Source organism: Sinohyriopsis cumingii, chromosome 5 (assembly GCF_028554795.1).
Source record: "Sinohyriopsis cumingii isolate HCF-2022 chromosome 5, ASM2855479v2, whole genome shotgun sequence".
Lineage (NCBI taxonomy): Eukaryota > Metazoa > Mollusca > Bivalvia > Unionida > Unionidae > Sinohyriopsis > Sinohyriopsis cumingii.
This window is the reverse complement of record NC_142965.1, coordinates 135,373,096-135,400,241: the sequence shown is the minus strand read 5'-3', so window position 1 is coordinate 135,400,241 and position 27,146 is coordinate 135,373,096. Positions and strand designations below refer to the sequence as shown.

General features: G+C 36.5%; 1 protein-coding gene and 1 long non-coding RNA gene across 2 annotated transcripts in view; one reads left to right on the top strand and one right to left on the bottom strand.

The window, feature by feature from the left end:
* Positions 1 to 27,146, bottom strand: part of LOC149800295 (uncharacterized) — a 288,953-nt gene that overhangs the window by 249,636 nt on the left and 12,171 nt on the right. The gene's annotated exons all lie outside the window — the stretch shown is intronic.
* LOC149800296 (uncharacterized) lies at positions 20,986 to 24,581 on the top strand. Its single transcript, XR_016420952.1, has 3 exons — positions 20,986 to 21,116; positions 22,133 to 22,356; positions 22,980 to 24,581. It is a non-coding gene; the product is annotated as an uncharacterized LOC149800296 (long non-coding RNA).

Below are 27,146 nucleotides of genomic sequence, written 5' to 3'. Positions count from 1 at the left end.
GTCCTGCTACCTGGTCTTCTACGTGAGTGTCCTGTAGAAAATTATATCAACATTATCACTCTGGGCTATAGTGCTGATCGTATTTCGTTTGGCTTCTGAAAGACTCGACGTGAAGTTGTCAAACTCGTAGGGCCGGTCTCATGGTTTGAAAGTCAGGTGTTTGCTCTTGGTAGCTGCGCTTAACTGGGATTGAATGCTGAATTCGGTTTGAAAGTTATATCCTATGCTTACCCAACCTAGGGCTGAATAGTGAACCCGGATCCATGCTCCCCGATGCACGTTGACTTGATGTAATAGTGCATCAAAACAGATATTTTAATCAAGTCCGTATTTGCTGGGACGACTTGCAATTTCTCTCGCACAAATATCCTGCTTGATGGTTGTACTGCTAATAGGTCAGCAGGTCCGAAATGGTAACGTGTTGGTTTTTCGTTCCAAGATCATAAATATATAAAGGTACCATACCGTTTCTTTAATTAGCCATGCTTTAGCAACACCATGAGTAACCGTTGTCATAACTGCTCACTTTTCAACGGCAGCCTTAACTATCCGATACCCACGTAGACTGTATTATAGTGTTGTTCATATCTGGGGTTTTGTATCTGTGTTTGTTTGTATTAATATGTTTTGCGTTTATTGGTCACTACCCAAAATAATTTTGGCTTTCATGCCTTCTTTGATGATCCATGTTGTGATTCGTTCTCCGAGTGTTGGATTAATCGCATTGATTCAACGTTGACGAGCACAGTCATCCTTTGATGCCTTAGAGGCAAGCCAATATTTTTAACATGCAAAATTAACACGGTTTACGGGTTCTTCACCAGGCTTTGGTTGTTAGATTCAAGTCAAAAGCCCACAGTAATTGTATCGAGAGAGTTATTTCACGAGAGTATTTACCCCATGTCGTCGCAAGTAACATCGTCAATGCAGTGGGTACATTACCGCCGACATAGTTTTAAATGTGGAACTTTTGCTTCCATCAAGGAATGTACACTTCTTTAATCTATATCAATGACAAGTTTCAGTAAACGCTGCTCGTCCATTATGTGTTTGAACTCGAGATGGGTTTGAGGTACGTGTGTTGCGCGACATCACACACAATATCAAGACATAATTGTATTATTCGATGGCATCACGACAAAGGAAACGATCTTAAGACTTGTCCGCGCAGGAAACATCTAAAACATCCAAGCCTGGTGATATCTTTTGTAACTCGGCTCGTGCACTACTCATTTCCCCTGCTGGATTAGGAAAAGCTCAACTGTTATTCGATATGATTTTACGACGGTTAAAGTAGGATCTGTTGTATTGATTGCGCCGTTTGCTGATAATAATCTGTGTCACGATGATTAAAAAGATTTTCAAACAGCGTTGAACGACAAAGAATCTTCCACCACCGATTTATTTTCCCCCATCGATGAAGCACCTAACATGGACGAGTTGGATGCAAAAGAAAACAGTCTTGTAGTCTAGCACGATGAGATGCTTGAGCACCAAAACAATCCCGCGTAGATATTTTCAGGAGGCAGACAGGAAAACACTAACGTTATTTATTTGACACATCGATACGCAAATGTGCATACAGTAATCCATGTCAACTGTACATGTTGACGATATTTTGGAGTTAATGTCAAAATGACCATTCATGGGATGAGCTTCGTGACATGATTGCAAGGATCACTGAACATCCGTGTAGTTTTCTCATCATTGACATGACTAGAGCTTGCAGTTTTTGGTGGTAATTATCATGCGGGTATGTACACAAACGAATCTCAGACAACTAATAAACAATTATAACAAGGATATCAAATGCCTGCCTGTGATATCATTGAAGCATTTCAAAAACATCGCCGTAAAACCGTCTGTGAACACCAGAAGTTACTTAGTTATATCATTACAGGTCAATAACGAGTCAAAGATATGTTACAATCACGATAAACTGCACGAAAAGACATCACAACGGGATTTAAACAAAGATTTGTACCACTGACGAAACCAACAAAGAAAATTGCGGCATGTCTTTCGGATATTAAAAGGGCACGGTACCAGAAGTAGCAGCGCTAACGGGAAAATTTGGATAATGAAGTCTAATTTGTAAAATAGTCAAATGAAAGCAACAAAAGCAACTGCAGAGACTATTACACGCTTGCCAATTGAGGAAGACAAAGACGACGTAAATGGAATTGGTGAAGCTGTTGGTGTATTTGTAAAATGCACCCGTGTAAATGATGAAGTTAAAGCGCTAGTTGCCAGAATATCGGACATGCCACCAGAGTAAAAGTCGCAGATGCAAACACCGGTTCAATACTTTATTGAAACAGCTAATGAGACGATCTTCAAAACTCTTATTGTTATCGCTCTTCGCAGACCCATCGTCTGAAATGATCTCATGTTAACATTACCGTTAAAGACACGTGATAAACAGATGGATAAGGAATGACCTAAAATGTTCTTCAGGGAATTTACTGGAACAAAACAATATATCAGCGAAAAGGGGGCTCATTATGTAGAAACGAGTAATGCATTTATAGGCGGAAGAACTTAAGACGGTGAAACTTAATGGGTAGAATATATGGAACTGCACGGACCTCAACAATAATTGTCAGGACAACGGCAACCTAGAGACCCCGACCTTGAATATGCAACAGAGGAAGAACCTCAACGTGAATAAGAGAGGCAAAGTGAGTTGGAGAAACAACAGAAACAGAAACGCGCTGCACTTGTAACCCAAGAACGTGCACCTCAAAGCGAAGGGAAACAAACAGAAATACCACATGTAACTATACTTCGGCCAAATCGTGAAACACTACAACACAGCAACATGAGAGAGCAGAAACAAATGAAAAGTGGCTACAGCAACCAACTGGACATGAAGTTCGCTCGGGAGAAAATTCCTAATGGACAAAAGAAAAATGGTGCTACCATCAACAACCAAAACATTCGCCTGCAAGCACACAGGAAAACAAAATTTGTATTGTATAAGTCATTCATTTTCTGTATGAGGAGGGTGTTCTGTATATTTAGTTTACATTGTGAGTTGGCTTTTGTTTATGATTATATATTCTATATATTTAAGTTTCATTATACGTAAATGAGAGAAGGAGTTGCGCCTACATATCTGATATCACTTATAATAAACATGTATAGTCAATCTGAGTTCTTAATACAGCCCTGGTTCTGAATTCAGAATTTTCTAGAAGCAAATTTTGCTTACAGTTTAATTGAAACGTTTGTGTAGTGGCGATCGATATAAGATCGTTTATAACTTATAATCATCTGGAAATGAACTTTGGATCCTTAACTGGTTCTCAAATGGTACCAGTTTTAATTTTAAGTTTGATTATATTGGAATTACTCATTAATATCTTAACTTCAAAAGTAGAATCAGTCTTATTGTTGTGTTCAATTTAAAATTTGAGAGGATTTACATGATTGTTTTATTTAAATTAGTCACTGGAATTTTTAAAGTGCAAAATACTAAATGCAGACTAAATAATTATGTTAATCAATTAAAGGGCATTTTGGATAATACCATTGTGCTACATCAAGACTGTTAGTACATAAACACTATTCCAGGCTATAGGTAAATCAGCATATTCAAAAGTGGAATTCGTTCAGAACGCTGCTGAATTTCATTCGAATTACTCTTGAATTTCGGACTTGATTCACAATATTGTAAATTCCATTTAAATTTTCACTTTGTATTCTAGGGAAAGAAATTATTTGTTGAATTTCAAAAACAAATGTTTGTTTTCGGTCTATTTTGTTACTTGGATTAGGACTTTTTTTTTCGTAACATACCATAATATTTATATAATACAATCGTCTAGCTCCTTGTTAAGACGATACAAAGGTTATTATCTAAGAAGTAATAGTGTCTATTAATTTCCCACAATATTCTTCTTAGAAGATGTAATAGTAAAAAATTACCTTTAATATCATCTCTTTTAGTCGGGTTTGAAAACGGGTCGAAATATGCTGACGAGTAGTGATTTCATAGGTAATTTGTTTTAAATTCAAGTTTAATTCTTTTCTTGTTTACACAAGTCGTATTTGAAACTTTCTCAGATGAATGAGACTGTTTTCGTTCCGTTGTTTATTCCACACAATACACGATTATATGTTTATATGTTTGAACCTGTATATATAATATCGAACGAATGTCTAAACGGGCCACACCATCATATTAAGAGCGATTAGTAACCGTGTAAAATATTAGATATAAGTAGGAGTTTTGCAGTGATTTAATATAATTACAGACTCTGGCATCGGCTGTTCAGTTGTCTGGTTATGGACGACAAACTTTTTATCCATATGACAAAATTTCAATGGAAAACTCATGGATTGATTTTATAAAATAAGCTGTTCCTTCTTTAAATATGTTACCTAACATGCACGAAATATACTTAATTTTGAATCTCACTTGCTAAAAATGTTACTGTGCCCTTTTTCCAGATAAAAGATAGCAAATCAATCATTTTTTAGGCCTTGCATTACTTATACATGGTAAGTTCGACAAATGATATTATCAAGACAAAGTTTACAATCAAATGTTATTTTAAAGCATTAAAAAGATATCATAAATTTGATCGATATAACCATATAAGATGGCGTATATCGAAATGTATTTGCTTGCTGGATTGTCACCGGTTACCTTAGTCATTGCATGTAATATGTTCCACAGTGGTAATAGACGCATATATATATATATATATATATATATATATATATATATATATATATATATATATATATATATATATATATATATATATATATATATATATATATATATAAAATCAAGTGTCAAAAACATATTTATTGTCATGGATATTGGAATGAAACAAGTTTTCTGCAATAAATTAGAACATTTGAATTCTCAAGCGCTTTATGTATGAAATTCATTTGACCATTTGTACAATTTACAACTAACAAATCCATCGATTTTATTTTCCTTCCTTTTTATCAAAACGTTTCACTGACTGCTTTTGTACTTTGAACTGATTTGCATAATAAAGGATTTTACCCTGCACTTATTTAAACGCCACATGTTTAAAATATTATCGACAGGTATGCTTGGTTATTCTCTTGTACATGTCAATCATAGGTTTTATTCTTGAGTATTTTACTGCAAGAAGCAAAAACATATAAAGGACATTTAACAAATATTTATAAAATTTTCGTTTTTCGTAATCTTTCAGTATTTTTATATAACTACAGAAAATTATCGTTTCGTTGTTTGTGCAACAGGTTGTTGATTTCCACCATTTTGCCACATAAACAAAAATAGTAAACGTTTTATATGGATAATTTCATTCTAGATCACGAAAACATGCAAAGAGAATATTCATTCATTTATTTAGTGCCTTAAATAAGGTGGTCTTGTGAACTTATTATGAATCTGCACATTTAATACTTACCCAAAGTAGAGTGTGAACTAGAGATATATGATAAATATGTTATGTGTACAATAATTGATTTATTGAAACAATAAGAAAAATTATTGGCACTTTAAACAGCCATAAATGCTTGCATTTTTTTACTCTGTAGGAATCAAAATCTGGTCTCTTAGTTGCCTTCACAGGTTTCCAAACTACTTATTCCGGCTGGGCGATCTCGTTCGAACACGAATACGATACATATCCAAGGAAGATATTTGCAAGGCAGTGGTTTGGGGGATATGTGGTATCGATGAAGGCCCCGACGACTGTCTTGATAAAACGGGATGGGATAACGTTTGATTCCTTTGGTTAAGAAGCTAAATCTAAATATACTGAGTGAGCATCTAAGGGCAACAATGAAAACAAAAGATGGTATTACTTTCGTCGCTTCAGAATGATGCTTTATGGAAAAATGGTAGGACAACACCAACATCATCACAAACTGAATCAGCAACAAATATAACATCACTAATAATAATAATTACCAACTATAAAACCAACACTATAATAACTATACAATAAAAAAAATTATAATGATGCTGATGATGCAGACTTATTTGCTGACTTGCTCAGTCAAACAAACTATAGGTTATCGCATGAATATGAACATGTGCTCCTCATCATTAGTATGTCCCGTATATTCAAATTATTAGCAATTTTACCAGTCGTTATTCAAATCTTCAGAGAAGCAAATTTTCTTGGATGACGAAAATTAGTTTTTGATGGACGTACTCCGACAAACTGCAACAGACGAAAGATGTAGGGTCATTTCCTAAACTTTGTTGCCTTTGGTCGAAAATAATAATAATAATAATAATAATAATAATAATAATAATAATAATAATAATAGTGATAATAATAACAGGAAGAAGAAGAAGAAGAAAATTAATTTATTAATCAATAAACTAATTATGATGATGATCATGAATATGATGATGACGATCATCGTCATCCTTGCTCGTTAAATGATATATGGCTATAAAAAAATCTGTTTCACTATATGGGTATTATAAAAAAGGTCTCTCTTCACGCAGCTCCAAACCCAGCATATATATTAGTCATGTCGGGTCTCACATACCTTAACTATTTTGTAACTCAGTCAACGCCTGCGCATTGCTCTTTTAGGCAGTGATTTCTAGATGCATAATCTTTTCAGTTTTAGACCATTATTATGTTCAGAAAAATATAACATCGTGCATAAATATCCTAATGATATTTTTTGAGGTTTTGCTTTAGAAATCATCTCCACAGACGTGTTTTATCCACAGGAATTTGATAGAAATATGGACCTAGATGGCGAAACACAAAATCATTGCCAGCAAAAATTATCTTCTCCCTTCTTATTCGTTATTTGAAAGAGGACATGTTAAAAACAGCAAAGATCGACTGGCCAGTGGGCACCTCTCATGAGATGAGATAACATTGGTCCTGATGGTGCCTGCCATCTGGACCATTGCAGCAAAACAATTCATGAGAGAGGCTGCAGTTGATGTTTGTCCAATGAACACCTATGAACCTATACTGTTTGTATGCAATTCTTTATGGTGCATAATGTAATTCAGAGTCTCAATTAATTAATTTACTTGAATCCGTGTTGCTTTGTCCTTGTTATATAACAACATTTCTTGCGTAAAAAGCTTGCTTATTCCCGTGAAATCTACATGTACGTCGGTCGCAGGAGTGAACAGCTAAATCTAGATTGGATGTCGTAGGATCTGACCTTTCAAATTTAATCTAAACATTGTAATTGCACATGTATGCAAGGATCTCTTATATAGTAGGAATATCAGTTGCAGAGTCACACAGAGACAATTTAATGCCGACATAAATATCGATGGTTATTATCTATCCAACAGTAGACTGTTTATCTATGAGTATTAGTTTACTTGGTCATGGGAATTTAAGTGGCTGCAAATTAAAATATACCATTAAGTCTGCCTGAGGGTGATTTATTTACATTGCACAATATTTTGAAACAGTGAGTTCAGTTCAGCCTAACCCGCACGTGCGAAGTGCTTCAGATGGGATAAACCGATATTCGTCAAGGGCACAGATGATGTAGGGCTACGTCGTCTGTGTATAAATACCTCACCGTCTCAAGCAAACATTGCACTACGGAAACGTTTCGTCAGTGAGCAGTTTACTTAAGGACTTGCAGATAACCATCTGTAATAGTATGTGAGTTATTTATTAATTTCTTGTGTATATTATAGGTTCTAACTATTGTACTAACACGATTAGTTTTGTGTAGTTTCTATGTAGCTCCGGCTAGCCTAATATAATATAAATATTTTCTATTCTTGTATGTGACTTAACAGGGGATTTATATTTGTAATAAAGTTGCATTTTATTAAGAAACCTTTAGTGCCATCTGATTCTTATAGGGTACAGGTAGGTTCACTTCTGCTTTTGAAATGTTGTGCCGATAATGCAGTTTGTATATCTTACCATATATCGTCAAGTGTTATCTTACATGCTCTCAGTACACAGTGTAAGATTTATTTTCAGCTGATCAGAGTTGACCTAATAGCAGCTGTAGAGCTGACCATAAAAACTGACCATAGCAGCTATAGAGCTGACCATAGTGATCAGATATTACGATAGCAGCTGTAAAGATGACCATATCAGCCTTAGAGCTGACGACAGAGCTAGTTAATTAGCATCCGTCGAATGGATTGAACAATGGTTTGCTGATTGAGTACCCCGTGATAGGACAGTGCTGCAAGATTGGTGGCGCTGATTGACTGATTGATCAAGTGACTGAATTGTGGTTGGGGATCACCTGTAAAGCTGACTGATTGATTGACCAGTGTGACTGGTACCCAAGTATTCTAATGACGGAGTGTTTTATATAACTCCATACATGTATTATTTTAGCCGTGGGCTAATTTTAGGGTTGATTATGCCCAGTGTTTTGAGACTGTAAAGATATATTTTATGATATCTGTCCCATTTTTACATTATTTTACTATTTGAGTAAAGTACATCAATTTTTACTTTTTGAGTGAATCATTTATTTTTAATACATTAGTAAAACACATCATTATTTTCGTTGTGTGAAATTACTGTGAATCATTAACCTTTGTCGTTGTACAATGTACAGTCATTTACTTGTATTCACATTTATGTTAACATTATGAGGTTCGTACGAATTGTGTTAATCTGTCCATCCATTGGATCTTATAAATGCACGTATTAATCATAATTATTTTTTTCTTTTGAGTCATTTATCAATAAACATTGCTTTTGTATCAACCATCATTAGTGTTTCGTTATAAATCCCACCCCAACCCTGTTATCTTGTTACAAAGTCTAACAATGAAAAACAAATATGTTTAGAGTTTGTTTTACATGTTCATAAACTTGTATTCACATTTATGTTAACATTATGAGGTTCGTACGAATTGTGTTAATCTGTCCATCAATTGGATCTTATAAATGCACGTATTAATCATAATTATTTTTTTCTTTTGAGTCATTTATCAATAAACATTGCTTTTGTATCAACCATCATTAGTGTTTCGTTATAAATCCCACCCCAACCCTGTTATCTTGTTACAAAGTCTAACAATGAAAAACAAATATGTTTAGAGTTTGTTTTACATGTTCATAAATATCTCTGTTATTAAAAACAAAATCGAAAAGATAGCACTAGAACCGGAAACAGTGGCCATGTTTTGCAGCCTGCTTCAGGTAGAAACGATGGTACAAGGAGGCGGAATGGCTTGTTTTATGCCAGGTTCATGATGAATGGTGCTGGACGCAGAAGGTGTATCTAATACTTACCTATTTTGGCAACATTTCATTTTTTCCTTTGCAGTCTAAACTAACTACATGTATGAATTTATCATTCGAAACGAAACTTAAAACCAATAATTAATTGAGACCTGTATCAATAATTTAATGACTTTATGGTTTCGCCTTGCGTCAGGTTGATGTCTTCAGTTCAATCTGCTATTTTCAGCTTCTTCTCATTGGCCGTTTGATCAATTTGACTCACACTGAGGTGGAATGTTCTCAGGTTATGCTATGACTATGTAGTTCTTATCAAAACTCAGGCGGCTGCTTTAATTATCAATCCGGTGGTAAACCTAATGTGGACTTATCAACACGGGCCGAAAGAATTTGCACAAAACCTGGTAGGACAATTCTTAGTCCATATATTATCAAGTTTTTGTCCTATGTGACTCCCCATGTAGCGATGTTTCTACCATAGCAAACATATGAAAAACCTGTTTTCATATCAGCTTTTTCCAATTGTAGTATGTAAATTTCTTTCAACGTGTTATAGTATGGGTCTGCAGTGACTTCTTGGCGATGGCATGGCTTCCTTAGCAACCTGGTAAGAAATCATTCAAATGATACATATAGACTCTAAAGTGTGATTACTTAATATATTAGGGAAGGTCGAGCATCACGTGCTACCATAATACACAGGAGACGGCACTAACTGCGAATGTTGATCCAGTATGGATAGCTACACCTTGCTACTTCTGGAATGAACTTTCAGATATATCAGACGACCAAGCAGATATACTCATCCCATGACTGTGAAGGCAGTGGGCACGAGCTACGTGGACAGCATACGGCATCAGCTCAGATGAAGTAGGAACTGATGGCCATCCACTGCATCTGGACGTGTCTCTAGACGTCTCGACACTCTCGTGCCACTTTATTCAGACACTCTGAGCAGCTTTCCCTAACTTAAATCCAACTCATACGCAAGTCATGTCATTCAAGTCATGTGGCGATGATCGATCGGTAATTCAGCAGGTGTGGATACACTGGGAGTCGTAGCTGAAGACCTGCACACAGGCCGTTCGAGGCGTATTGTCGAGTTTCAATGGACCAAAGCAAACAGCCCTTTGTGTGACTGAGCAGCCTTGTCTATGATAGCATTACTCATCTCCAAAACATGAGGAGGAGACGGCTAGCAAAGGCGACCTAAACATTGCCTGCTTCAACTTCACAATGATCATGATCATGCTCCACAGGGGTCAGTTCCTGGACCTGTTCTCTTCATTCTATACACTCAGCCGTTCACTAGTGTCATAGATCATCATCCAGTGTATCAGCAATTGTACTCTGAAAACACCCACACATACAAATCTAGCCACCCAAGTTGATGCTACCATCCAAGATGTATAGAGGTGCATTTCTTATGTGAAGTCATGGATGACATGTAACAAGCAGCAGATGAATGATGATAAAACTGAGGCCATTTTGATCACAGCACAACGACTTTCTCATTCCCATCCTTTACCTCAAACAATAAATATCAGCAACACCAATATTAAATTCACACAGTAAGTACGAAACCTAGGTGTTACTCTCTACAGTACTCTCACAATGCATCAACATATCATGAATATATGCAAGCCTGTATATCTTGAGCTGAGACGTATCAGTTCAATTCGCAAATATCTTTCAGTTGATGTCACTAAAACACTTGCGTGTTCATTAGTAATTTCAAGATTGGACTGTTGTAACTCAATTATGTCTGGTTCATCTCAATATCTACTCCAGAAACTTCAAAAAGTTCAAACCAGGCTGCTCCATCAGAGGATACCTCCCCGCTGATCTGTACCCTACACTTGCAATCCATTCGAGCCAGAATCAAACCCAAAATTTGTTCTCTGTGCTACGTTTCACTGACGGACTCCAGTCCAACATACCTATCCGACCTCACCCATGTGTACACACCAGCAATATACTTACGTTCCTCTTCTGATAAGCGTATACTCATTATTCACACTATGAAAACGACGTCAAGTGGACAACGTTCTTTTGCATACCAGGGCCCAGCAACATGGAATAAATTGCCCACTGAACTTAGACACAAAGACACAGTGATCCTAATCAAGAGTGCTCTTAAAACTCACTTATTTCGACTGAAAGAACAAACTTTAAGACCTAATAATGTTACCTACCCTAAATAATTTTTATGTTTTCTAATTTCATGGTATTTGTTGTTTTTTTTGTAATCATATCATTATATGTTTTTTATGTTATAGTTGTTGCCTAATGTTCTAACGCGCTTAGAGCTTCTAAAGATTAGGCGCCATACAAAGTCCCCATTATTATTATTATTAGCAGTAGTAGTAGTAGTAGTAGAAGTAGTAGTAGTAATATCATCGTCATCACAACGCGGCTGACGGGATCCAATCTTAGCGTTCTAAAACTAAACCAAAAAGCAAATGTTACGCAACTAAGCTTCGTGCCTTAAATGTATGCACATTTATGGACAGAACATCAGCTGACAGACCAGACAGAAGAACACAACTGGTTGGTAGAAAGCTGTCCAGATACAAAATTTAGACGGCAGTCCTAAGTGAAACTCGGCCAGCGTGCAAGGACAACTCAGCGAAGCAGGAGCTGGCTACACTTTATTCTGAAGTGGTTGAAGTAAAATGGAGTGACGTGATGCTTGCGTAAGATTTGCCATCAAAACACAGCTGGATAGCAGTCTTTCAAATCTCCCAAAGGACGTGAATGACAGACTAATGCAAATGGCACTCTCGGTGTCTGGAAATAGCATTAGTGGTTAAACACCGACCATGACCAACCCAGAGCAGATTAAAGACAAATTTATGAAGACCTAGAGTCTCTTATTGCAGATGTACCAAAGGCATGCAAGCTCGTCATGCTTGGTGGCTAAAACACTAAAGCTGGTACATATCGCCAGACAGGGGCTGTCGTATTTGGCATAAATGGACTTGGCAAATGAAACAAACATGGACTACTCCTACTTAAAAATGGGCTGAACATAGCCCCCTAATCATCAAGAGAGTATTACTCATGCAGAACCGCAACAAGACGCTCATACACGGGTACCTCACTGACAGTCATTATCAGGAGAAGAAAAAGGCAGGATGTCCGAGTGGCGATGGCCGCGAAAAGCGCAGAATGTTGGACTGTCTACTAGGCTCAGCTTAAACAAATTCACTATCCAGATCCAACCTAGGAGCCCTCCACAAGTCCCAAAAGGCTTAATGTCACCAAATTCAAACAGGAGAATATGAAACAAGCATTGTTGAACAACTGTGTGGCAGCTGGATATAATTGATACAAACTCCTACAATGTCGAAAGAACTGCATATCATTCAGTGACTGTGTACTCAACTACATCCAAACGCATCGTTTCCACTAAATCAGATCGTCAGCTCCAGGAGAATTGCCAGGAACAGCACTCCAACCTGCATATCACATTCATTGTCCTGATAAAAGCTTTTGACTCTGTCTCCCGAGGAGGGGTTAGGAACAGTATGGTGAAATTTGTTTGCCCGGGGAAATTCATCGCGATGGTTCTGCTATATCATTATCGCTCCTGTTGTGGTTGACGTTAAGTCATCTGAATAATTCATGGTCACAATTGGAATTGAGCAAGGCTGTGTGTTGGACCCATCCCTCTTAAGTATGATTTTCCCCATCATTCTTACTAATGACTTCCGTGCCTAAAACACTGGAATGGACCTCGTTTTCCGGGATTGACGGTACGCTGTTTAATCTCGGAAGACTACCGGCAAAGACGAACTCACTGGAAGTTACTGTTCGTGATTTCCTATTTGCAGACGACTGTTCACTGCACGCCAGTTAGTATTCTGACGTGCAGCACAGTTTGGACCATTTCTCTTCAGCTTGTGACAATTTCGGTTTCACGATAAGTACCATCCGACGCACCGACCTGCACAAAGAAAGCCGAATATACCGCCTATCGTCATTGTAATGAATCAAATTTTTGAGGCAGTGGACAAGTTCACCTACCTCAGCAGCACACTGTAACGTGTAGTCGACATCAATGATGACACCAACGACATAATTGCTAAACCAAACGTATCATACGGCCGACAAAGTGTTGCCAACACTGATGTATACTTGAACAATCTGGACAATGTGTCTCTGTGTGTGTGTGTGTGTGTGTGTGTGTGTGTGTGTGTGTGTGTGTGTGTGTGTGTTTTGTGTGTCGGCATAATATTTTGTATGAGAGGTATATAATCAGCACATGCGTGCAGGTTGTTAATAAACGTTTTTAGAAGAATTAAAGTACTTGTCGTCGCAACAAATAATTACTGGAAAAATGAACGTCCTGGAACCCGACTTGATATCAGACTTGATGAGAAAGATCAACCGAAGACCTGGAAAGTATCCAATAAATGCGATTGATCAAGCATGCCACGTTCATATTTGTTGTCACGTCGCTTATAACCAGCTAATTTTTCTTTACTGCATCATCGCCATTGCTAGTAGTTTTATTATTATTTACTGTAAAATCTGTGATAACCCTCCGCTACTAGGATATTCTTCTGACTCGAGACACTGCCAGATAAACTAAATTTGACCACTTAATACGATCAACAACAATCCAAATATTTGTAACAGAAACAGCTACTCCTTGTGACGAATGAGTCGTCATAGTATATCCTATCGTTCATGGAGATTTATCCATAATTAGCGCACCCTCAACAGCACTTACAGGAACTAAAACAATATCATTTTACACATGATTTCATTTATCACCCTGTCCTTGAATTTCAACGTCGATATTTTGCCGTTGCATATCTGCTGGGCGAAAACATAATGGTACAGATAGATCTAAAAACTTTTCTTTATGCAACAGAAATAATTGCTGTTGAAGTGAATCATGAAATATCTTCCGACTTGCAACTATCAAATCATCACGACTTCATAAATTCCAAAAATCGTTTATAGATATTTCCGGAATTATCTCACGCATTATTTCACGCTGGATCTTGTCTGGTTGTAATCTGATTAATTTCTTAATCTCTTTCAACATTGGATTAAGCGCTCGGTAATCATTTATTTCTTCATAATAATCTACGAATGTTTTCAGGCATTCATGTGGACATGATCCAACGAAAGATGGTGGTTGACCATGATCATCACACATTATTACATCAGTATTCCGAGTTAATAACCAATCAAGAAATATTTTAACACATCTAGCGACACCGTGCATATTTCATCCCAGATAATGATCTTAGCAATATATTTTCACCCATTCGTGCAGGAATCATGCATCTCCTTTCCATCTAAAGAAGCTGTGATAAGTATGAGATTTCACCCCACTCTCGCTCATCTCTCTGGCGAGTCTATCTAAACCATATCAAAATTCCGAAATAATTCAATCTCACGCTTTGTTTTACCAGAACTACCACATATCTTAAGATAAACATTTTTATGTCTTGCCACGGGATAATATACCGATGGTGCTGATGATAATTGTAAAACTATTTTTATAATAAATATCCTTAGATTCAACGTCGGCGGATACAGAATAACTGAGTATCTTTTCTCGCTTTATTCTCCATTCGCTCCATGATACATCGGTACCAATCTTTAACAAATCCGCACATTTGTATTCACATCAAATGAATCGGTGATAACTCTAACCGCGGTATCATGAAATCTGTTTATCATCGATAATAAATTTATCGAAACATGCGCTAATATCGAAGATTTTAAATGAGTAAACCGTGGTGAGTCACCATCAATATATCACACAATTGTTCCTAATTTAGTTCCGTCTGACAAATAAGCATTATTCTGTCTTATAAATGTGCCTTTATCTGATGTAACAGTACTTATAAATCGAGTTCGACATTGTCGATGATTAATCTTGTGCAATGACGTTTATGATCACATGAACCACTCTGAGTAAATTTTCCAATTATTTTTCTGTCGAGATCCTTTGCAAGTTTATTTTCATATTTAATTTCATCGGGGTTACGCTCAAAGATTTCGTTGAGAAAAGACATTTCAGCGACGGGATGTGGTTTTGGTAACAACACTTGCTTCTGTGGACGATATGATATTATTACTTCGCTTATAACCAACGATACTAAACTTCCAGCATCAAGCATATATCGTAATAGCACTACTTTGTTCTGACAAATGATGACCAAACAAAACATACACAATCAAATGGAGACTTTCCATGAGCAAAAACGAATCAATACATCCAAATCCAGTCAGATCAAAATCTGGAATTTGTCCATTTATTGCAACTCTGGTCATCTCGTTTGTTGTATGTCCAAATCTCTTAAAACTGAACACTCTCCCATTCCAATAACACTTCCAGGATAATATGCAACAATTTCAAGGGAGATAACATCCTTATAATCATATTTAATATTCAACAACCGACCGTGTCTATATTCCACAAAGCTGTGTTGGACATCGACAAGAAATTCCAATCTTTTTGGCGAAAATGAATTTTACTCCTGAGCAAAGTGAGCAGCAACTGACGGAACGGTAAAGCAGTTACTAAGTAATTATTCGACATCATCAGTATATTTCGATTCAAGATTTCTCATTTCCTAGTGGAGAGATGCTGCACGATCAATATTTCCATTAGGCAGTACAAACTGATCATAATTTTCACATTCGGAAGCTTTAAATAACTACACATATACAGGATTGCCTTTACTAATTTTATTTATAAAATCAAATATATCACCGTAATAAAATTTAAAAGTTCTATTTCGTGGAAATATTGTTACGTTCAACGTCCACGCATGTGCGTTATGATCAACGATCCCTATCGAAGCTCCCTTTGATTTATACTTGATTCGTACAAAATCTCTTCGGTTATTGTCTTCAGTCTTAAGTGAAATTTTAATTTCTTTTCCAGCCTAGCAAAGTCTTTGGTTGAACGCCATATTTCTTGACAAGCTCAACCCACTCATTTATTTTTAAGTCGTAATTCCGTTAAACCATTCACACGTTAAGTATTTGTTGAAAGTTCTGTAACTCGCTCGCGCTACGTTTATCATTCAGAGGATAAATCGATATGGCATAAGCAACTGCCGTCACAGGATATGCTCGTTAATAATATGGTTTTTTAATACCATTCAACATTTCTGGTTTGGAATTGTTACTTAACGTTACAGCATCTCCAGCGTGATGTAATCGAACAACGTCACGTTTCTCACGGATAATCCAATCATCATCTACTTCCTCAATAACCTTTATTCTAAAAGGGTATCTTTGTTTGTTGAGATAATTAATGATCGTCTTTGCTCGTTAGTTATTCATTGCAGGATAACGTCGCGCATGATTTTGAATGTTGAACACACATGATCTGCGCCACTGTAGCGAAACTCTCTATCATGGGATTACGATTACTACTGATCAGAGTCTGATTCGTTGGATCAACCAGAGCTCGCATCGGTAAGTCAGGGATTATTCTTTCAAGATCGAATATCCCTTGAAATGACTTCATCGCTGATAATCTTGTAAATTATTCCATGTTATAATTAAGGCATATATATATATATATATATATTAAATCGGGCTTGTGTAAATGAATTTTGTGAATACCACCTATAAAACGTGCGGCAAGAGAGGCATGGACCAAAGCCGTAACAAAGGAGTCCGGGAAAATCGCAATTATGTGTAGACTGTTGAGGAAGGAAAGACAGGGCTTCAGAACGGTATTATGATTAGAAAAAAAGGCAAATCAATCTCCTATAAAAACAAAACGCTGAAGGCTATCTCGCATGATTTTTGGTCTAGCATCCCATAGTAATAAAATAACAGTTTAGACAAATAATATTACTATATAGATAGAGCAAGGAGAATTTGTAACAGATCCTATCGTAAAAAAATTATGAGGCATCTCATGATGGTGTAAATGGAACTGTCGACTAAAACAACCAGACGGATTTGTCAATAATAATTATCTTATATTTTGTGCTGGGAAGAAATATATATCTTTGTCACATACTTGTTTACGAGTGTTTTCACAGAGTGATCGAAAAGGGTCTTGTGATTGATCATATTGATTCAGATCCAAAAAATAATTCTTTGAATAATTTGCAAGCTGTTACATAGAGTCAGAATTCTGCACGAAGGGGTACTGGGAAATGTAAAACATTTCCCATACCTATGATATCTGTGAATCTAGAGACAGGTGAAGAAATACAATTTCTATCGATAAGTGCAGCTGGCAAATATTTTGATATTTACACACCTTCAGTGCAACGTGTCGCAAATAATATAACTAAATCGGCGTTTTCAAACAAATACAAACAGCGGATAATATTTCAATAGTACACACACAAGAACTGAAAAGCTAGTTATCTGTGATAAGTTAGGGAGATAACTCTGCAGGGACTAAACAACACCAGCAACTCTACTTGGCTTCGAGATTACTCCCTGGTATTGTACATCAGGGCCACACCTCTCGCATAGCTAAATCGGTTAAATGAATGGAAGCATGAATATGTCGTTTTGATTTTCTGTATGTATGTGTGTGAACCATTCACATATTCCCGGGAAATAAAATCAAAACGTAAGTTGTTTTTGCGACGATGTATTTCTAAATGTCTGATTTTTCTGTATGTCTGTATGTGAACAACATTCACATGTTCCCCGCAAGGAAACTATTAGCGTTCGTTGCAGAACAACTTTGTTTTTCACTCATTTGACTGGCTACAGACTTCATTTAAATACCTGTATGTGCGTGGGATTTTTATACAATCTTTGGTTGACATAATTATCAACGCTTGCACTTGTACAGGTATATAGTTACTGTGGCGTGTCCCACACACACACACACACACACACATGTATAATACCGCCGCAATGTTATTAATTCAGTGAGCAAGGTGAACATAAAATGGCAGCGGTATTGTATATGCAACGAGGAACAGGACACAGTCGTTGGTTTGCGTCGATGACACACAAGTTGAACAATTCATTTTACTTGCACACGCGATTGCGAAAATACGATCAGAGCTGTCTCACGAATACGAAACAAAAAAGATTGTGAATGCGTGTGAAAGACAGTTGAAAAAGATTATACCCGATTGTAAACACAGTGACAAAGGCACTGGTGAAAGTAGTGACAACGAGCTGTAAACACATTGAAAGTGGGGACACAGTTTTGACAGTAAGCACCTTGACCAGTTATACTTTCTTTTTCGTCAAAGACGTTACATTTTTTTACCCTGAGAATTTGTGAATGATATATTTGTGATAATTGTTTTTAGAAAGATAACATTAGTACAATGACTTCACCACAAATATCTCTAGCAAAAATGTAATATGTAAATTTATTTACAGATGTGTTATGGATGAGTTAGTTAAAAATTGCATATTTAACCCTGAACAGAAAATCGAACTTAACGAATCAGCTGTCAGATATATACCTAAATTCATCAATCAGGAATTACGTACCAAATCTTCGTTGCCAAAAAATGTCATTTTACGCCCATTTTATTTCTTTCGTTAAATTATGTCTTCGTTTGTGATTTTTACGATTCTTTAAAATAAATATGTTGTAGTACATAAATTCATATAAGCTGTAGGTCAGGTCCAAATTCATAAGATTTTGAGAATCGAAAATAAGGAGGTTTTAAATGTTACGGTAACCAGCCATGAAGCATATTTTATTGCCTTTTAAAATGGTTACTTTGTCAGGAATTAGGATAAATGATCACTGAAAGCTAGCAACGCTCATTCCGAGTTATATTCATCCAAACATATACATACATATATTTGCGTGTGTTTAGCTGAACTGGATAGTTTTGGTTCTAATAGTTATTGCAAACATTAGTGTATGTACGGCAAACACCCATTATTCACTTGTATTAATGTGTGTGCTCAGAAATCAGCAAAATATCAATTCGAGTTTAACATAATGATTAGATCGCAGGTTGAACATGTATACTAATTAACAAATAATATGTATGCAGAAGAAAAACTATTTATAAATATTCCAAGTGACACACATTTATTAATTGATCGTTTTAGTGTGTGTGTGTGTGTGTGTGTGTGATTTGGATCTTTAACGTAGCTTTAAGAATTGTTCAGTCATGTCGCTACGACGTCTGCAGCGTGGCAGTTTATAATGATGTCTAACACTGGGGCATGATGTCCCATCCAGTCACTTTGTTGTTGTTGTTGTTGTGGGGTTTAACGCCATTTTTCAGCACACGATAGGCTATACAAAGCGGCCAGTATTAATGGTGGAGGAAGAACCCGGAAAATCCCGGAAAGAACCACCGACCCACGAGAAGCTACTGGCAAGCTTTCTCACATGCCCATATTGGCTGAATCTTAGACTCGAACCGCCGCAGACAGAGGTGAGATGGCAGTGATCCGTAACGAAGAGCGCTTTAGACCACTCGGCCACTCGGGGCCCCCCCAGTCACTTTATCCTGACACCAGGCCAACCAGTCCTAACATTAATCTCTTAATGCTGAGCGCCTAGCAAGGCAGCTATTAGTACCATTTTTATAAATCTTTGGTATGACTCGGCCGGGGTTTGAACCCGCGACATACGCTCTAACCACTTAGCCCAATGGGGGGGGGTACTTGTCTATTTTATGGTTTAATTAATATGATCGTGCTATTCAGTGTTTCGTTATTATTATCTCATAAACTGATTACATTTGTAATTCATTATATATCTCATAAACTGGTTACATTTGTAATTCATTATATATCTCATAAACTGGTTATATTTGTAATTCATTATATATCTCATAAACTGATTACATTTGTAATTCATTATATATCTCATAAACTGGTTATATTTGTAATTCATTATATATCTCATAAACTGGTTATATTTGTAATTCATTATATATCTCATAAACTGGTTATATTTGTAATTCACTATATATCTCATAAACTGGTTATATTTGTAATTCATTATATATCTCATAAACTGGTTACATTTGTAATTCATTATATATCTCATAAACTGGTTACATTTGTAATTCATAATAAATCTTTATTTTGTATCCAAACTATTTATTTCAAATCTTGCGAAGTAAATGCAGTCATCGACTGAGACGATAATAATAATGGTAATGATAATGGTTCTAGCAGAGGCAGGATATGGCGATAATGACGACGAGATTACGACTGTTTTTTATACCCCTATTCATTTTCATAAGAGCACCAAAACATATATGCACCTGCATTTCTTTCTATTTCTGGACATTAAGTACTAGCTTTCTGGTGGCAGAAATACATTTCAGAAATAACTTATTCAGGAATGGCTTTCTCCTTCAAACATGAGTATGATTCAGATCCTACAAGAGTTAGCGCCAAGCTGTGGACAGGGGAACACCTTTCGCAGAAGGTCCCAACTGTGGTTTGATAAAACCAGATGGTAGAACTCTGGAAGCTTTATGCTATGAAGCTGAAAGTAAGTACGATGAATTAGCATCGCGGGACAACATCTCTGGGTAAAAACATGGTGCATTTTCCGCCGGTTCAAGATGATGTTGCACGAGAAAAAGGTAAGAGGCGACACTACCTCTACCACTACTACTACAATTAATAATAATAATAATAATAATAATAGATGATATATTGGTGTGTTTTGCATAGATAGACAAGATTACCTAACCCAGCAATAACCGTTCGAGGATATATAATCTTGCATATCCAGACAAAGCTAATTCTTTTAAAAGCTGCTGAAAATGAACAAATTTATCTTTTTCTGAGAACACGAGAATCCATCAGCAACGTATTTTTGCATCAACACCATCATCCTGGTATTGAACTTTGTCAGCACACAACGCCCCGAGCACCACTAGAAAATATTCTTTCAAACTTGAAAGTACTGAAACCACAAGGAAAATGAGTGTTGCTCAGCTAACTACATTAACCATGACTCAGACAAATACGACAAAGAAGGTAAATAACATATGTAATATAAGCATATTACGACATAATGTATTTAAATTTATGTTGTAATTGTGTCCGTTTGTGAGTGACATAAACCTCGATCCCTCTGATAGAACTTAAAGATATTTTGTTTGAATTTTGATAGTCATTCAAGGTAAGAATTATAACAATTGGAATTTGTTCGTAAAAAATTGTTATAAAATTTCATTGAGGTCCTGGTCATAATTAATAGAGCTGGCACTTTGATATTCTAATTTTGCAATACATACTAATCTTTGGCCGCTCCGGTGGCCAGGTGGGTTAGAGAGTCCGCCTCGGGTGTGGGAGGTTGCGGGTTCGAATCATAATTATATTTGCACATGGTAGATCGGTTAGTTTACTATCAAGCTAGGTGCCTTGTTCACTGTGCTGAAACACCAGGCCGACCAGTCCTTTTTAATGCTGACCGCCAAGCGAGGCAACTGTTAGTACCATTTTTATAAGGCCTTGGTATGATTCTGATTGAAGGGCAAATTGTAAAATATGTACATAACCCAGTTACGTGGTATATACCATGCTATCGAAGGGCAAATTGTAAAATATGTAGATAACCCAGTTACAGGGTATATGCCATGCTATCGATATAACTACAGAGCTGTATGAGTCTAGAAATTCAATAACTTATCCCACTGGAGATCAAGGCACTGCATGAAAGCATTCTTGGCTAAAGAGGAAGGTGTGCGAGCTGGTAAGGTTCCGATTACAGTATGATATTTTCCCCGTTTTACTGGCAACCGAAAGTATATCGTGCCAAGTAATGACCACAACGAGCCCATAGCTCATCTTGTGAATGTCTTATCATTCGTTTTTCATTTCGGGTATGACCGTCTATCGGAGTTCGTTATGATTCAAGTTTGCACGGACCTAATATTATGCAAACATTTCAACTTATCTAAATTTAAATGCCGAACCCATTTGGAATAAACGTGTCTTATGGTGTTCAACAGTTATTTCAAAAAGTATTTCATCAAACATCTTCTTTTCAGACTTTTGATAGGAATGTTCATCTAGAAGATGAAGCACAAAAATCCTTGCCAGCAATGACTGTCTTCTCGCTGGCCATCCAGTACCTAAAAGAGGACATGCTAAAATTGACCAGAGATAGACTACTCAATGACCATATTCAAGACGATGAGATCACGTGGATGTTGACTGTTCAGCCATCTGGAACGACGCAACTAAACAGTTCATGAGAGAGGCAGCTGTTCAGGTTGGTTCACACATTCACCTTACCAAATTGACCCATAATTTGCGTTCTTGTTGTACTGACATTTATAATAGTTCACCTGTAATGTTAATTGTATGTTTTCCTATAAACATTTTGCACGCCAAGCTAACCTGTTCATCAGGCATAACGTAACTGTATGGCTGAGTTTTGATAACGCTGTGGCCATAATTGGAAACGACTGTAGATGTAATACTAATTAGATCCTGCCATTCTTCCAAATTTATTGGATGAAATATTTTCTAGCGCTCTTTAAAGGAAAGAGGCACGAGTACAAATACCAAACTGAAATATTATACAAATACATGATCAGTTGTTAGACTTTGCACTTGCGTTTAAAAATTTAATGGAAACAAAATCTTATGAGCAGGACAAAGAGAAAATCAATAAATTCTCCGAACGTTCGGCAAATTAATATAGTATCAATAACCGTAAAATATACATTTTAATCGCTGCAGCGCTCTTTGAAACTTATAAATGAATTCATATCTGCCCTTATCTGCTCAATTTCAGTGGAGATAACAGTTTTACGCCATGAATTATAAGTTTCAAATTGATGTTTTTCAACAATTGACTAAACACGTTAATATAACTATTTTTTCATGCAGGGATTAAAGGCGAAACTCTGAGGATTGTGCTTGAACCTGAAACAGCGTCCATTTTTTGCATAGTAAATGTCCGCTACTATCAAAGAATTTATTGTGTGGTTGAATAACATAAATTTCGTGATCTTCACATTGATTTATGCTGTTATTAAAAGTGATAGCACACATCAAACCATCTTTAGATATATTAGTGAACCCGAATTAGAAATCGACATTTCATTGTGAGGAGACATTTTCCTCTAAGGATGCATTAGAAACACAGCTACATAAGAGCAAAAATGGGTCAAATAAAAACCAAATATGAAAGCAGGAATGTTTATATTGAAGTGGTAAAAATCTGGTCAGCATTGAATTCATCAAAGAGTGTGTTGCCTCAAAACGCATAGTTGGAATCAAACAGGAAATACAAGTGCTATAGATTCACAAGTCTCAAGTGATTTTTACTTCCGGGTCATGAGCCATACTTGTGTAATAGACAAACAAAATATATGTATTTTCTACTCGTCTGAGACTTTGTTGAGTTTAAAAGTCAGAACCAATTCGGATGAAATGAACTTAAAATGTAAAGACTGGATTGTTCCCAAGCAAATAGGATGCATGTCGATCATGGACCTCTCTATAAAAAATGCGAAACATAGTCACATTCGTTCTCATACATAAAGCTTGTGGTTGATATGAAATGGAACGTGTGACCGCACAAGCCATTGGGGTGCCTATCATTTGTCGATCGACGAAACTAACTCTTAAGATACAAGCCAAATCTGATCATCGTTGAAATATTTTTGCAACTTTTAAAATCATTAGCTTTATATGGGAGCTGGAGACAAAATATCTAAGCAATACTAATGACGGTTAAATTCATATTTTTATCGTTGAATGGAATACATAGTCTAGTAGTAGTAGTAGTAGTAATGTAGCCTTTTATCATTTTTCCATGCAGCAGCATCTTCAAGCGACAGAAAAAGGACCATTTTATATTCCGAACTGATTTTCTACGATGCAAAAATCAGCGCATTAAGTTTCGGTTTCATAACCGAAGGCGTCCAACGTTCTGGCATCTGGTTTTACCAAGTCTAATTCGGGGAACTTTGATAGAGAAAATCCAGTCTAACACAGACAGCATTGACGAGCCATTCCGTATAATATAATATATAGGTGCATATGCTTCATGTTTACCATGGATGATACCAAAAACCGTAATATGCAACTTCCACTTTGTAAGAATTATAATGAAATTTCCAGACTAAATATGCCTCTAAGGTATTTAAAAATCTCGAAACCGCATTAACTATGAGTACGGGTCAGGTCGGTCCTGATAAAATCTTTTAATTCAGAGTAAGGAATCTGTGCCATCTGGGAAATTATATTTTTTTAATATGTGTCATTTGTATCCTGGCTCAATATATTGAACATATAATTATGTATTTTATGAGATATCGCCACACGTGTCATTCCAATCACATGATGAAGCAAGATATATTTAATAAACCATCTGATCTACATGCACTGCTTTCTTGCAGCATCAAAAACCGAATGTGGAATAGTACATAACTGATGAAACATGCATCATAACTAATCCTATGAACTATTTTCTCTCATTGAAGTCTTGTCATTTCATGCCACGGCACACATCTATATGAGGATCTTAGCAGTCTGACACATTCTTTTTTAATTTAGTACATTAAATCCTCTTTGACTCACATCTAGACCTACTGTGCAGGTTTGTTGTAACCCAATAAGCTAACTAGGAGGCCAAGATTTGGAGGAGTGCCAAAAACGAAGTACACTGTCAGGTTTTTCATTTATTATCATTAAAAAATGACATGAATACATTATCAAGCCTAACTTGTAGTGGTACCAATGGGGAGTTTATAGTAAGCGATCCTCCGAGGGGAAGAGCAGTGGAGGCGCAAGGTGGAAGTCACCAAATACCATTGCACCGGTCGTGCTAATTCGCAGAAAAAATGCCTCATCCCACCCACGCATCCACCATTATATTCCTAATGATACCCTTATGTCGGTCCTCTGAATTTAATTTAGGTTCTTTGATGAAACGCTATAAATACAGATATACCGCCCTTTTAAACTGAATGCGTGCAGCAGATTCATGTATTAATAACAAATTTGACTTACTCGACATGTAAAATACGAAACAAGCAATGAGAACTTTGTGTAATTTCAAACTGTATCATGTAGTTTATCACTGTTTATCACTGTTCCCAACAAGAAATGTGTATATTTTACCCCCAAAGCAGCTACCTTCAAAATAAATTTGCACTTCCTTCGTTATAAATGGCAATGCAAGGTCAATAGACACAAAATATCCGTCTTAAACTGCAACTTATTGGGAAGGTCTTGGATACATTATACTATATTGTAACAGAACCAAACAAATAGGTATTAAGAAATTCCGTTTTGTGTAACTACGAAAACATATGAAGTCGAACTCGAAGTGCAACTTATATGAACGTATGACTAAAAATGGTACTAATCGCACACGATGACCTAATATAGCAGGAGAAGTAAAATGGGTGAAATAAAACCCAATTATTTGGGCAAGAAAATAGCCTATTCCAAAGACAACACGGGTATAGTGTTCATTGTAATTTGTACTTTTAATATTGCACGGCAGAAGAATATACGGGCTATTATTGCACATGTACAAACGTAATAACCCCCCTGAGATCGAAATGAGAGTGTCCCAATAATAGATTAAGGAATGTGCCTATGATGGAATGAAAGTCGATTGAAGAATGAATGCTTGTAGTTGTTAATGAAAACGAGCAGTTCTTGTGTGCATGTGGTAAAGTGAGCAGATACCATACTATATAGTATCAGGAAATGACAAAGGATGCCACGAATGTTGTAAAACACCAACAGCATGTCGGAAATCAAGAAACTTTTGGAATATAGTAGTATGGTGGTTATCTGGAAAACTTATGAACAAGTTGCAAATATGTAATCTAAGCAATATTTCTCAATTTTATGTGAAATAAAAAAGAAAGTTGTAACTTCTCATAAACGAATTCAGCAAAAATTATTCGGTTCGCAAAGAAAAAATAAAACAAGATGGTGACCAAATATGATAAAATTTTATCTGCCAAATGTACGGGAAATGAGTCAATGGGATTGTGTTATGTACAAGTGTTTTGTTAGACTAAGTGATAATGTTTTCAAATGCGTGTACTGCAAATGCGTCAAAATTTTCAGAGTAAGATGACCATATCGCTGGCAAACGCCATTTCAAATACAATAATTTCGTGAACATATACATTGAACTCAGCATCTTTTAATTAAACAGGTTAGTGAGTCAATATATATTCATTATAAACTCAAGAAAAGGTCGCATCGGGTTGGGCAGCCGAGTCAGCATTGACAGAGTCAACACGTATACCGGCAGCATTGGCGTTTGCATACCCTGATAGGCAGCGTTAGTCAGTTCTTTATCCGTTAGTCAGAGATCATTGTAGATTCACCAAGCATCTGAATCGTCAGAGCATGACAATTAGTTTCCTTCAAGTTTGACACTGATCGTTTAAATCCTCGAAATTTATTGTATTTTGTGTTCTTGATGACTGCCGCGGACTCTCAAAGCCATTGAAAATGCCATTCTAGCAGTGCAGGTAAATGGCATGGATGCTGGTTAGATATGAAAATTGGACAATAGGTTGTGGTTTTGGTCCATCGTGCTCTAGTTAGCAGTCAAAATGACGATATTTCGTATTCCCTCTACGCCAAGCACGCCACAGAGGGGGCGGAATGGAACGAATTTTTTTCTGTACCTAAAGATGCTTATATTGGAGTTCATTCGACCTTCCTTTCATACATTGAGGATATCTCCTTGCGTTGCAAGAGTATTTAGCTTCAATAGTGAAATATGGTTAACGATTTCGAACTGACCAACACTGGTACTCATGAAAAGAATCTGCCATTAAAAGATGAACCCTCGCTTACCACCGAACCCAACGAGACAAACGAGTTTCAGACGGTAATTGATTCTTGGGGCAGCGACAGCGAAGAATAGAAGCATGAAGGTGTTTCTACATGGCGATTAGAACAACATCTATCCGAAATGGATGCGTATCACGAACTACTGGGAAGACGTTTCGTAAAGTTTCTGCTTTGGCTAAGCAAGATGGCTCGCAAGCAGTAAAACTTGGGGCAAAGCTG